Below are 15,648 nucleotides of genomic sequence, written 5' to 3'. Positions count from 1 at the left end.
CTCAGCAAATTTAGCTTGGAGAAAAGGAACACAATAATTGTGTTCTAGTATTCAACCATAAAGTAGAAATGGGGGCTATGAATAGAAATGACTAAGAGGCTAATTTAAGATCAATTGCCAGAAAAGCTTTGTTAAAAAGTTAGATCTATGGACTAGGCAATCCCACAAGGCAGTATGTTCTCCTTTTTTTCATATGGAGATATTAGGTGGTCAGTTTTCAGATATGTTATAATGGGGATTGCTTTCCCATATGGGTCAGACTAGATGACCACTGAGGATCTTCCAACTCTCATATTCTGTGTTTTCTTTATCAAAAGTTATTCCACAACTTTTATACTTTATTAGAGAGCTGAGGATACTGAAAGAGTAAGTAACTTGCTGAGAATCATACATCCAGTGTGTCTTAGAGGCAGGATTTGAATCTGTATCTTCTTAGTTCAAATGAAAGTCCCCTCTCCATTGTTCATTATATCATATTGATAGACAAGGACTGTAAGCAAAGGAGTTAATGGGTAAAGGCACGGTGTTAAAGAAGTCTGGGATTGTCATTGTTTCATAATTATGTGAAGTGTAAAAATTGATTATTCAAGGAACAATTGCCATTATTTCCTAATATAAAACATCAGGAAGAGCTGCTAGGATGAATTAAGAGTCAGAAAGCTGATGATAATTCATTTTATAAGCCCTTCTAGAAAAAGTACTCCTTAGAAAATGAGATCATTTCTTTATTTTAAACTAACAGTATATCTGGATATACTTTATATCTTGGATATCTTATATGGAAAGAGGGCAAGGCTACTTCCAAGTGAAATGGGACTTTTTGGTGGACTGTTGATAAAAGTATTATATATGAACTTTACATGAAGAATTGAAAGAATGACAATGGTATGATGAACCCCTGAATTTTATCAGTGTTCAGTTATTACAATGATGCTTGGGAGAATATCCAGTTTTAAACTGAATAGTATAATCAGCTTGTATATGCTTCAATATTCTGAGAAAGAGCTTGACAGAAGTTACTGTTATGTTAAAGTGGAAGTGAGGTAAAATCTATTGCAACAGTTATAAGAAAACAGGAATGAAATTTGTTTCATGTTTGGTAAGCAAACATGAGACCACAAGTGGCTTTGCTTCAGAGAAAAATATTAACTCAATATGCCAAGTGTAAGGTGTATGTTGCTCATGTAGGCTATGTAGAAATCTATGTAGGCTACATGAAGATTCAAATAGTTATCTCCAGAATCTTACCCATTCTTCTGCCAGGTTAACTTTGATTCCAACCAAGAAGATAGGTATTAAACTCATGAGCTTGACCTGCTCTGCTTTCCTCAGAGAGGTGATAATAGAATGCAATTATATCCATCAGATTCTCTAAATAGTGTTAGCCTAGAGAAAATAATTAGGTTCATACTGCTTTTCCTGGTCATTATCCTTTCACTAGAGGAGTACTTCAAGTTATATTTGAAGACTTGATTCCCTAATCACCCAATGTCAATTATACAAAGACTACTACAAGAGTGAACAATGAATAAATACATTTATCCAAGCCAATAGAGAACAGCCATTAGAGAAACTGTAATGATTAGGCTACATTAGGTAATACATGGAATGAATGAGCTCTCCAAGGAGTAAGCCCAAGTAAGAGAGATTTCTCAATCTCACTCAAGGAGAAATTCCCTAAAATCTCTGTTGCATCAAGTTGGGCATGGTCAAAACACTAGTCTTTCTATGGAATGACTTCTTTCCAAAGTCATTCTTTCTCTCCCATGAAGCTCTCCATGATAAAAGTCCACCATATGAATTCTTTCTTGAAGCTTGAAACCAGAAGAAACAGTGAAGTTTTCCAAAGTTTTAATCATTCTCTCCACCAATAAGAAGTTTTTTTCCAAAATGTGTAGGCTCAGGTTACACAAGCAAAAAAAAAAAGAATTGCTATAATTTATATTTATTTTTTTTGAAAGTTTATTCTACTTAGGGCACTTCAAAAAGATTAAAAAAAATTTAAGATTAAATTAGTTTCAGCATCTAATGTCATAGTAATAATAATAATTGTAATAGTATCCTGGAGGGGTGGCTAGGTGGCACAGTGGATAAAGCACCGGCCCTGGAGTCAGGAGTACCTGGGTTCAAATCTGGTCTCAGACACTTAATAATTACCTAGCTGTGTGGCCTTGGGCAAGCCACTTAACCCCATTTGCCTTGCAAAAACCTAAAAAAAAATAGTATCCTGGAGAACACTTAATTTTAAAGAAAGAAATAATAGCAGGATAGTAACTTATCCTAGGATCATCTTTATCTGAACCCCATTTAAAAAGAGAATGAGATATTAAGAAATGCCTCACCCCATCAAGTCCAAACCATTGTTTATGTGTTGTTGTTGTTGTTGTTTCTCCTTCATTCTCAAACCAATGCCATTTCAAGGGGGATGTCTTGACTCTCAGGTAAATTGCATTTAAGTGAGTCAAAGTTGCACAAAACTCAGGAGGGTGAGGTGATGACATAATAAGGGAATGATAAAATGAGGATGATGTACAACAGGAATGCTTTTGCTCTGAGTCTGGTGAAGTTCCAACAGAAATGTTAAAATGCTGTTCAGTTTGACTCTGGTGTTACTATTGATTGGCATCCTAGTGTGATTAGGTTACTCTTATGCATTAGGTTGCAGATTGTTTTCTTAGACTATCACAATGTTCAACTTGACATGAAATACACCAGAGCAAGAGGTATGCATGCCTTTGTTTTTTTATATATATACCATAAGAATGCAAAATACATCAAAAAATAAAAATATTGATACCTCATCTGTTGAAAATGTTTCTTTACTGAAAGCATTGACATGAAGCTTTTCATTATGTAGTAGGGACAATATCAACAAAACTGGAAATGAATCACACTAGTTTCCGTTTAGGGATTCACACTACTCTTTGTTCATGGTTCCCTTAGCTCCAAAACACTTGACAATACATACACTGCCAGCCTGTGCAGGACTATAAAAATAATAAATCATTTTTAAGATTAAATTAGGCCAAAAAAAGAGATTAAATTAAAGATACTAAAATCTGAAGACCCCTATCCTAGATCTAATTACAGGAAAAAAAGGGCAATAACAGGATAAACAAGTAAATCTGAAGATGGTCATGTCATTTGACCCTTTTATGAGGTGTGAATAAATTCTTGGGGGTTATTTAGTAAGGGAGGAATGCTATAGGACAAAGAAGTAAAAGGGAAGGAAAGGAAAAAAAGGAAGGGAAGGGGCGGCTAGGTGGCGTAGTGGATAAAGCACCGGCCCTGGAGTCAGGAGTACCTGGGCTCAAATCCAGTCTCAGACACTTAATAATTACCTAACTGTGTGGCCTTGGGCAAGCCACTTAACTCCACTGCCTAGCAAAAACATAAAAAAAGGAAAGGGAACTCAGGGAAGAAAGGAGGAAGAAAAAAGAGGAGAGAAGGAAGGAAGAAAGGAGGGGAAGGAGAAGGATAGAAAAAAGGAAAAAGGAAGGAAAGGAAAGAGGGGAAGAAGGAAAAGCGCAGAGGGAGAAAGAAGGAAGGAAAGGATAAAAAGGAAAGAGGAGGAAAAGAAATACACTTATGGACAAGTTGACACAAAGACTAGAATACTGAAGATTGGGAAAAAAAGTATTTCTTACTGAATAAAACTCACCTTTTCATTGAAGGCTATACTAAAACCTCAGTCAGAAGTCCAGATGAAGCAGTAGGATGTGAGCATCTTCATCAAATTGTTTTAGGGATTTTTTTTGAACTTCCAGAAAGCCCCCAAAATCTTGATCTATTCAAGGAATGTTGAATTTTGATAAATATGTTGTTATAAAAAGAAAAAGAATTATTCTGGATTACAGAAATTTCCAAATTAAAATACAATACTACAATACTGTCTTGCACCATGCCATAGGTCATGAAAGCAAAAATTTTAGCCAAGAGAGAGCTACACAGGTTTCAGTTCCTTGAGAATTTGGTTGATCTGCTCCTCACTGAAAACCCTTAGCTTATAACCAAGGTCAGATTTGAAAAAAATAGAATTTTTTTCAGTGGCAAATATAATATCCAATGTGATAAAAGTGTGCTTTCATGATGAAGCAACATGTTAAATTGTGTGAATTCAATGCTATGTCATATAAAGCATGTCATTGCAACAAAAGGACATAATGTATATTAAAATGAAAATGTAGAGAGTTGTAAGGTTTATTATATGTCAATAGATTTAATTATTTTACCTTATCCCAGTTAATTTGCACAACACTTTAGCCAGATCTCATTTTTTTTAATGGAAGCTATAGAGCATCTATAACTGAAAGATGAGAACACCAGCAATGCCTCTAAATATAGGACCATGATGCTTTCCTGTCATGTCCAGGTAATTGTGAATAACAGTTTTGTCTGTGATGAGACTGGTTCCGGTACAGTTCATTTGTTGAATTCTCAAGCAAATTTTAAGGTTTGTATTTGTATCATGAAAATTTGTTGTCTGTTAGCTTTAAAATCCTGACTAGCAATTAGAGGTCCCCTGGAGGCTGCCCTTTTAAGAATCATTTGCAAGAACTTTGACAGCTCTACTTATCTCTGACCAGTGAGGATGGCCTGTTGCTAGGACCTAGCTGACAGAAGTGACTCCATGTTTGATCTGATTGATCCACCCTGGGAAATTCTTTTGTAACCCAATAGCTGGTTTAAGGTAGCTTCATTTAAGCAAAGACTGACTTCATCTAATTCATGTATGCAAAGCGTACAAGGTTCTGATCATAATCAGTTTAACAAATTTTCCTAATTGCATTGCCCTTTGCAGTCTATGGAGGAGAGAGGCGGTGTCCACAATCAGACCACTTACTGATTGGTTGCCTCTGAGGCTCCCCTCTGAGAATCTGCTCAGCAACAACAATCAGATAAAAGGACAGGGACCAAGAGTTCTGGTCTTTTGACGGGGAGTATGCATCACATTTTATGCCATGCCACCATCTGTGCCTGCCCATGAGACTGAAGGACTGGGAAGCTGAAAGCTTGCATGTCTATGAATAATAAATTCTCCTACTTGGGTAATTAGGTGGAGAAGTGGATAGAACCGTGTTTGGAGTCAGGGACACTCATTTTCCTAGTTCAAATCTACCCTCAGATATTCACTAATTATGGGTGAACTTTGACAAATCACCTAACCCTATTTGCCTGTTTCCTCATCTGTAAAATGAGCTGGAGAAGGCAATGACAAAGCACTCCATTTGTCATGACCATGAAAATCCCAAATGGGATCACAGAATTGGATACAACTGAACACTTGTGATACTTGAACATGGTCTACCTTCATGGGACTTCACCCTCTATTTCACAGCACTGATACACAATTCATACGTGTCAGCAAAGTCATTAAAAGATTCCCATTTTATTTATGAATCAACCTTAAGGTTAAGGCTGAACTGTGAAAAATAAGAAATGTTCGACTCTCCAAGTTCAGACATGTATTTACTCTCTTGTGTACTCTTGGGATCAGATATTTATAGATTCAGAGCAGAACTGGAAGGAATCATAGAGGTTATTTAGTCTAGACCCATTATTTTACAAATGAACAAACTGAGCCCCAGAGCAATTAAGATCACTCAAATAGCCAAATCACACAAATGTCAAAGATCACACAAATAGCAATTTGCAATTTGAATACAAATCCTTGACTCCAAAGCCAGAAGTCTTTTTAAGCCATCAATTTCTTTCAGAGGGAAACAGATACAGGTTTTTTTTTTTTTTTTTAGTTTTTGCAAGGCAGTGGGGTTTAGTGGCTTGCCCAAGGCCACACAGCTAGGCAATTATTAAGTGTCTGAGGCCGGATTTGGACTCAGGGCCAATGCTCTATCCACTGCACCACCTAGCCACCCCTGGAAACAGATACAAATTTGAGGTTATGTCATGGAGAGTGCTTATTTATTTCACTTTGAAATTTGATTTGGTGTTTTAACAAATAGTATGGAGGTAATCATTTTGTTTTTGTTTTTTTTTATTTTGTTATTTCTTTAGTATAGGGAACTTCTGGTGAGGATGCAAATTAGTGTTAAGATTTTTTTTCCAATGGGGATAGCTAGGTGGCGCAGTGGATAGAGCACTGACCCTGGAGTCAGGAGTACCAGAGTTCAATTCCAGCCTCAGACAAACAATTACCTGTGTGGCCTTGGGCAAGCCACTTAACTCCATTGTCTTGCAAAAAAAAAAGTTGTTCTTCCATGATGATTGACTCTCTTTGATTCCATTTGGGGTTTTCTTGCCAAAGTTCCTGGTATAGTTTGCCTTTTCCTTTTCTAACCCTTTTTTACAGATGAGGAAACCAAGGTAAGCAAGGTTAAATGACTTACCCAGGGTCATATAGCTAGGTAGTTATTAAGTGTCTGAGATCAGATTTGAACTCAGGTCTGCCTGACTCCAGAGTCGGTTCTCTATCCCTTGTGCCATCTAGCTGCCCTCCCCCCCAAATTTAAATGACTGTTTTGTTTTCTTTTGTTTTTTTTCTTTGTAGTACCTATGAGGTACTCATTCATGGAACTCTGAAAGATCTCAAGCATATTGTGGATCAATATCTACTCAAAAGTCTAATTCACAAGCCCTAGAACTAGAGGATAGAGGGTTCAAAACAAAAACAAACAATAAATATAAACACATACACATACATAATAAATGTAATTAAATGATAAAAAATAATTAACAAGAGAGTCCTCCTGATAAAGGAGATATTCCTTTTTTATTATATAAATATTTTATTTGTTTTCCAATTATATACAATAGTAATTTTTACCTATCATTTTTTGGTAAGGTTTTGAATTTTACATTTCCCCCCTTCCCCCCCTCCACAAAGAAGTCAATCTGATAATCTTTACATTGTTTCCAAGCTATGCATTGATCAAAATTGAATGTGTTGAGAGAAAAAAGCATATCTTTGAGGAAAAAATAAAATATTAGAGAGATAGCAAAATTATGTAGTACATAAGACAACTTTAAAAAAAAAGCAATTGAAGGTAATAATCTTTGGTCTTTGTTTAAACTCCACAGTTCTTTCTCTGGATACAAATGGTATTCTTCACCAATACCCTACAATTGTCCCTGATTGGAATGAGCAAATCCATTAAGATTGATCATCACTCCCATGTTGCCATCAAGGTTTTATTCAGCTTGCTCAGCATCAATTTATGCAAATCTTTCCAGGCTTCTCTGAATTCCCATCCCTCCTTGGTTCTACTAGAACAATAAAGTTTGATAATGTACATATACCACAATTTGTTCCACCATTTCCCAATTGAAGGAAATTCATTTGATTTCCAGTTCTTTGCCATCACAAACAGGGCTGCTATGAAAATTTTTGTACATGATGTTTGTACACTTTTTTGTGATATCTTTAGGGTATAGACCCAGTAGTAGCATTGCTGGATCAAAGGTTATGCACATTTTATCGCCCTTTGGGCATAATTCCAAATTGTACGCCAGAAAGGTCGGATCAGTTTGCAGCTCCACCAACAATGCATTAGTGTCCCAGATTTCCTACATCCCTTCCAACATTGATCACTGTCCTTTCTGGTCATGGTGGCCAATCCAAGAAGAGTGAGATAGTAACTCAAGAGATGCTTTAATTTGCATTTCTCTAATCAGTAATGACTTAGAGCAATTTTTCATATGACTTTGAATAGCTTTGATTTCCTCATCTGTAAATTGCCTTTGCATATCCTTTGACCATTTGTCAATTGGGGAATGGCTTTTTTTTTTTTATAAATTTGACTTAGTTCTCTCTATATATTTTAGAAATGAGTATTTTGTCAGAAACACTAGTTGTAAAAATTCTTTCCCAATTTACTACATTTCTTTTGATCTTGGTTACAGTGGTTTTGTTTGTACAAAAGCTTTTTAGTTTAATATAATCAAAATTATCCAGTTTATTTTTAATGATGTTCTCTATTTCTTCCTTGGTCATAAACTGCTTCTCTTTCCATAGCTCTGACAGGAAAACTGTTGTTCTCCTAGTTTGCTTATAATATTGTCTTTTATGTCTAAATCCTATACCTATTTTGATCTTATCTTGGTATAGGGTGTGAGATGTTGGTCTAATCCAAGTTTCTGCTATACTAACTTCCAATTTTCCCAACAGTTTTTATTGAAGAGAAAGAGTTTTTATCCCGGAAGCTGAGCTCTTTGGGTTTACCAACAGCAGATTACTATAATTGTTTCCTGCTGTCTCTTTTGCACCTAGTCTGTTCCACTGATCCATCACTCTATTTCTTAGCCAGTACCAGACCGTTTTGATGACTGATGCTTTAAAATATAATTCAAGATCTGGTAAGGCTAAAACCACCTTCTTTTGCACTTTTTTTCCATTAAATCCCTTGATATTCTTGACATTTTTGTTTCTCCATATGAATTTATTTACAATTTTTTCTAGCTTATTAAAGTAACTTTTTGGAAGTTTGATTGGTAAGGCACTAAATAAAGAGTTTAATTTAGGTAGAGTTGTCATTTTGATTATTTTAGCTTGGTCTATCCATGAGCAGTTAATATTTGCCCAGTTATTTGAATATGATTTTATTTGTGTGAAAAAGTGTTTTATAGTTGTTTTCAAAGTTTCTGAGTCTGCCTTGTTATTTTAAATGGGATTTCTCTTTCTAGCTCTTGCAACTGTATCATGCTAGTAATATGTAGAAATGCTGAGAATTTATGTGAATTTATTTTATATCCTGTGACTTTGCTAAAGTTGCTAATTCTAATAATGTTTTAGATCATTTTTAGGGTTTTCTAGGGAATACCCTCATGCTATCTGCAAAGAATGAGAGTTTGTTTCTTCAAAAAGAGATATTCCTAAAGGGTTATGACATCACAAGTGAGAAAGATGAAGCACACTGAGAGTATGTATAAACAGAGACTGAGGTTTAAGAAGGATACTTATACGTGATCTGGTGTGGCCAAATAATATGTATAATGTCCAACTCAACTCTCTCTGATCCCATATGGGGCTTTCTTGATACTGGAGTGGTTTGTCATTTCCTTTTCCAGATTATTTTACAGATGAGGTAACTGAGGTAAAGAGGGCTAAATGACTTTCCCATGGTCAAGTCTATGACTGGATTTGAATTCATGACTTCAGGTCAAGTACTCTATCCACTGTATTACCTAGTCACTCCTTGTTGCCAGTACCTGTCCATCAATCACCAGCTGTTTTTGCCCAGATCCAACTCCTCAAACCCTTTATTCTTGGACTGCTGATCCATTACCATAATTTCTGTTACCCTGAAAGTTATAAGGATATTTGAGTAGTTTGAATGAATTTTTGGGCTAGATATTCCCTAGGGTAGATTTTAGGGAATCTAATTAATGAGAGAATCAGAGCAGAGGTTTTCCCCCTCTCTATTATATAATTGAGTGATTAAGTAGATTAAGTAAATCGAGTAAAGCAACTGAGTTCACATATTGATTTAAGTAAATAGAATCAATTTGATTGACCAAATGAGTGAGTGTTTTTATCATTCCTTGGAGGATATGTCCTTATTTTTAGTAGCTTTTTTCATATAATGCCTTGAATATTTATTCTCAAGGAATCTGGGAGAGAAACAGGGATGTGCTGGAGCCAGCTTAACCTGGCTTTGAAAGTTGTCTGTTAAATTTTGCATGTAAGAATTTACACCTCAGAAATAAACAAGAACAGTGTGGCTAGGTGGTGCAGTGGATAGAACACCAGATAGAACAACTTCAAATCAAATTTTGATTTATTGTTTGTTGAATGTCCAGACAAGAAAGTGATGGAGAAGATGTTAATAATGCCAATTGAATTTTAAAATGTGATGTGTGTAAATTTTTTTCTGGAAAGTCTATTTTTTTCACTGAATAGTATTTTATTTTTCCAATTACATGTAAAGATAGCTTTCAACATTCATTTTTAAAGTAAGATTTTGAATTCCAAATTTTTCTCCCTCCATCCCTTTCCCCTTTCCCAAGATAGCAGGTGATCTGATATAGATTTTGTAAGTATATGAACAGACAATCATGTTAAACATATTTCTGCATTAGTCATGTTGTAAAAGAAGAATCAGAACAAAAGAAAAAAATTACAAAAAAGAAAAAAATGAAAATTATATGCTTTCATTCATATTCAGACTCCATAGTTCTTTCTCTGTATGTGGATAGCATTTTCTAATATGAGTATTTTGGAATTGTCTGAGATTATCATATTGTTGGAAAGAGCTAAATCTATCATAGTTGATCATAACACAATACTATTATAGCTATGTACAATGTTCTCCTGGTTCTGCTCCCTTCACTCAGCATCAGTTCATATAAGTCTTAGAAAATCTTTTGTCAAACACTTACTAACCTACCCACTAAGATAATCCCCACCAATCTACAACTTTGTTTACTTTTTTCTTCAGTCAGAGAACCATAGAGTCAACATGGAATTGTAGATAAATTTCTGGGCTTGGAGTAAAAAATACTTGGTTTTTAAATCCTGTATCTTTGACTTCAGAAACTTTGATCATGTGACTAAGTCTAAATTCTAGAAGGTTGCAATTCTTTTTTTTTCCCAATTCTTATTGATAGAGAGAATTCTCAAGCCAGGAGTCTCTATATAGATAAAATCCCATATTCTTTGCTCAAACCTCTTGCTCAGTACTAGAGACTCTCCTAAATTTTAGATTTCATTCCTTGAATTTGAAGACTTGTAATTTCTTCCCCTTTTTCATTGGATCTTCCAATTCTCAGAGCTGCTTTTTCTTTGCTATAGTCCCATTCCAGGGGAAAGTGTCCTATGGATGAAGCCCTTGGCAGTCATTCAGATCCTGCCTTTTAGGAGTTCCCTGTTGTCTTCTCTTGGTACTGATCAAACCCATCAACTCTCCTAGGTCATTTTCCTGCTCCTCTCTTAATCTCTATAGAACCAAAATCTCTTATGATAACAACAAACACTCCCTTGCCTTTCTCTTCTCTTTCTTACTTGACCTGTTTCCCTTCTTTCCATATTCCATTCTTTTATAGATGTCATGGTTAGAACAAGAGTATCCAAGCATATACATACTACTCTCATGTCCTACTTAGAAGTATTGGCAGGCATAAATTTTCATTAAAGTCACACCACAAAAGAAATATAAAAGAGGAGTCATTTAAGTGAATTCATTTCTTTACAGCCTGCCACCTGAGTTCCACATCATCTCTGTTTCCTTTGAAGAACCTGGGCAGCATGACTTTTCATGGATCCATTTAGTTTATTAGAAATTTGATGCCCAATCTGTCCCTGGCATGGATATAATTCCCAGGTTCTTTATAGGGCTCTTTGGGCTCATATAGCTTGCAAAGAACAGCTAGGTGGGACAGTGGATAAAGCAACAGTCCTGAGTCAGGAGGACCTGAGTTTAAATCTGGTTTTAGACACTCAATAGCTCCTACTGTAGATCCCTGGTCAAATCACTTAACCCTGATTGCCTCACATCCAGGGCCATCTCCAGTCATCCTGATTCATATCTGGTCACTGGACCCAGATGTCTAGAGGAGAGCATCCCCTCGCTCAAATCCAATAGACTTACATATCATGGCATTATCTCCTGATGTCATGGTATTCTTCAAGAATGGACAAACATGAGTTTGTATCTAATTGGTTACATCAACCAAGGATCATAGGTAAGAGATAGAAAGAGACTTCAGAGATTGTCTAATTGTTTAGATAAAAACCTAAGACCCAGAAAAATTAAGTGATTTGCTCATATAGAAGATAGAATTTGAACTCAAGCCTTTTGACTCAAAATCCAATGTTCTTTCTGCCACACCAAACTGTCTACTCTTCGATGCCTCGTTCTCATACCAGTTTTTTCCTGAAATTTATTTGAAATTTGAAATTGATTAGACTGACTCATCTCCTTCTCCTGTGTCTGGGCACTTTGGTTATAAGGGGATTTATTAGTTTATCCCTTGGGAAAGAGAGGAACAAATAAGGCAGGGGGAGGAAAATGAGTTGAAGTTACATAAATGAAACAGTAGCCTCTCAGAGAAAACAGATTTCTCTTTCATAAATGAGATAATCGATGTGCTTTGAATGAACTTTAGACTCAAGAGAATTAATTGATTCTAAATTTTATTTTACCAGGTTTCATAACTCTTTATTATGTATTATTTTATGAGTCTGCACAGTTCTGCTTTAGCTTTCCTGTGCAATGGGGATTTGTGTAATCCCCATCATAATTACTTATTCACAGGCAGGACCAATAATGTCTGATGTAATTAAGAGCATCTACTGCTCTCAATTGGCTAGTCTCCTTCTCTAGTCAGACAAATACAGCAATTTGCCTTCTACAGGCAAAATCATCTCAGTCCTACAGTGTGCCCAATGACTAAAAAGACACTTTGAGTATTGAAAAGAAATGCAAGAGGGGAGGAATTGAGTTGGTGGATTGGAAATGACAACTCAGTTGAACTCTTTCAGCATTCTGCTCCAAACAAATTTAAATAATGCCTCAAATCAAATTTTGGAATAGTAGAGCCAACAAAAGATCGGGGTAAGACATTTTTTCCAGCCTAAGAAAACTTAGGAGGTCAGCAGGAGAAGTTTATCACAAATGGATGGAGGCCTGCCTGAGTGCATGTATGGGGTAACAGCATCTTTGGTAACTCTCAGACTGGAGATGATAGTCCTGGGGTAAGACAACTGGTCAAAAAAGATTACTAAGAAGATACAGGGTTTAACTGGAGATGATTGAAGATGAAAATACTGATTAGATCCAAATCCAAAAAGAATTCCTAGAAGAGTTAAAGAAAGACATAAGAATGGTTGGAGGAAAAAATGGGGAAAATGAGAGTAATGCAAGAAAATTATGAAAAGAAAATTAACAGCTTGGAAAAAGAGGAATAAAAAATAATGAAGAAAATAACTTTAAAAAGCAGCATGGTTCAAATGGAAAAGGAAGTACAAAAATTCACTGAAGAAAATAATGGTGCAGAGTAAAAACTACCTGGGAATACCTAAGAAAAACCTAGGAACTACATGAACATAATTATAAAACATTTTTTTTGTACAAATAAAGTCAGATTTAACTACTGAAGAAATATTTATTGTTCATGAGTGGATCCATAAGTTCATGAATCAAAAAATTACAATGATACATAAGCTAATCTAGTTATTCAATGCCATCCCAATTAAATCACCAAAAAAATGTTTTATTGAATTAGAAGAAATAATAACAAAAGGTCAAGAATATCAAAGGAATTAATGAAAAAAAGGAAGGAGGTGTAGCATTATCAGATCTTAAATATTATTCTAAGGCAAAAATAATAAAAACTCTCTAGTACTGAGTAAGAACAGAAAGGCAGATCAGAGGACCAAAGTAGATACACAATTAATAGCAATAAGTGATTATAGTAACCTTGTTTTTTAACAAATGTGAAGATGTAAGCTTTTGGGATAAGAATTCACTGTTTGGTAAAAAAAATTATTGGGAAAACTAGAAAGCAGTCTGCCAGAAATTGGGAATAGATCATTATCTTCCATTATTTACCAAGATAATGTCAAATGTATACATGACAGGGGCAGCTAGGTGGCATAGTGGATAGCATTCTGGCCCTGGAGTCAGGAGGACCTGAGTTCAAATTCAGCCTCAGACATGTATGACAGACAATCTCAGCTGTGTGACCTTGGACAAGTCACTTAACCCCATTGCCTTACAAAAACAAAAATAAAAATAGAAAGGTTACATGACCTAGATATGAAGAGAAATATCATAAGTAAAGAAGAAGATGGAATATATTATCTATCAAGCTTATGGATAGGAGAATTTATGAATTAAAAAGAGACAGCACTATGAAATATAAAATTGATAATTTTGATTGCATTAAACCAAAAAAATTTGTACAAGTAAAATCAATGTAGTCAAGATTAGAAGGAAAGCAGGAAATTGGAGAAATTGTTTATAGATGTTTCCCAAATAAAGGTCTGGTTATCTCAACTATATGTAGAACTTTGTCAAATTTGTAAGAATAAGAGTCATTCTCCAATTGAGAAGTAGTCAAAGGACAGACAGTTTTGTGATGAAGAAATCTAAGCTGTCTATAGTCATATAAAAATACTCTAACTCACTATTAATTAGAGAAATGCAAATTAAAACAACTTTGAGGTAAATGTCACAATTATCAGAAATAACAAATTCTAGAAGGGATAGGTATACTAAAGTACTCTTGGTAGAGTAGTAAACTGATCCAATCTGGAGAACAATTTAGAACCATACCAAAGGGTTATAAAACAGGGCATATCTTTTGCCCTAGTAATACACTGTTAGGTTGGTATCTGAAAGAGATCAAAGGAAAAGGACCTATATGTACAAAAATATTTATGGCAGCTCTTTTTGTGGTGGCAAAGAACTGAATATTAAGATACTCATCAATTGAGGAATGGATGAGCAAGTTGTGGTTTATGTTGTGATGGAGTTTTATTATGCTATAAGAAATTATAAGGACTGTTCTTTCAGAAAAAATGTACATAAACTAATGCAAAGTGAATTGAGATGTGATCTCAATGTGAGATGTGATGTGATCAATTATGAGAGATTTAGGTAATCTGATCAATACAGTGATCTAAGGCAATTCCAAATGTTTCATAATGACACAATTGCTTTCTACATCCGGAGAGAAAACTGATGAACTCTGAGTTCAAAGTGAAGTATAAGGGGCGGCTAGGTGGTGCAGTGGATAGAGCAGCCCTGGAGTCAGGAGTACCTGAGTTCAAATCTGGCCGCAGATGTTTAATAATTACCTAGCTGTATGGCCTTGGGTAAGCCACTTAACCCCATTTTCCTTGCTAAAAAAAGTGAAGTATCATTTTCTCACTTTATTTTCTTGCTTTTTTGTTTTTGCAATATAGCTAATGTGGAAATATGTTTTACATGGTTTCATTTGTATCATTGATATACTGCTTGCCTTCTCAGTGGGGGGTGGTGTGGGAGGGACAAAGGGAGAGAATTTGGAACTCAAAATTGAAAAGAAAAGTTTAAAATGATTAAGAAAAATTTTAAAAAGAAAAATGCAAGAAAGAACCAGAAATCCCTGCCTCCCCTTTTCTACTCAGCCATTCAAAGACTAAAAGTACCACAACTAAGAAAATTTACAAACTAAGAAAACTTACTAACATGACCTCCCATTGGCATATGACTTGGACAAAATTTATTTAAGGTGAAGAGACCAGGCCAGGTTTAGATAGGGAGTGGAGTGTGAGGGGGTAGGGAGAGAAGATATTATTCCTAATGTCAGCTGGGTAGATTTCCAGGAGGTCAGCCCCTTAGTCAGATTTTCCTGACTAGATTTTCCATTCCTTATTTCTTAAGTTCAGCTGCCACCTCATTTTTCAGGACTTATTAAAGACTAATGGTCAGTGTGTGTATGAGAGGAAAGGACTTGACAAGGCCAGCATAAAAAGTAGTTGCCAGTTTTCTAGACATGGGCAAATGATAGTACAAGCACCTGGTTTAATTTTGGGTTTGTGATGACCCCATTGGTAGTTAATTCTTGACACTCTGTGATTGTACTGTTGGCTTTTTTTTAATAACAGCTCTTGTGAACTCATCCAAACTTTCTGGAGAGCTATTTGGAACTATGCCCAAAGGGCAGCAAAAATGTGCATACCCATTGACCCAGCAATACCACTACTAG

The sequence above is a fragment of the Macrotis lagotis genome, chromosome 2, assembly GCF_037893015.1.
Source record: "Macrotis lagotis isolate mMagLag1 chromosome 2, bilby.v1.9.chrom.fasta, whole genome shotgun sequence".
In the NCBI taxonomy this organism is placed as follows: Eukaryota; Metazoa; Chordata; class Mammalia; order Peramelemorphia; family Peramelidae; genus Macrotis; species Macrotis lagotis.
Note: the sequence above shows the minus strand (reverse complement) of the source record.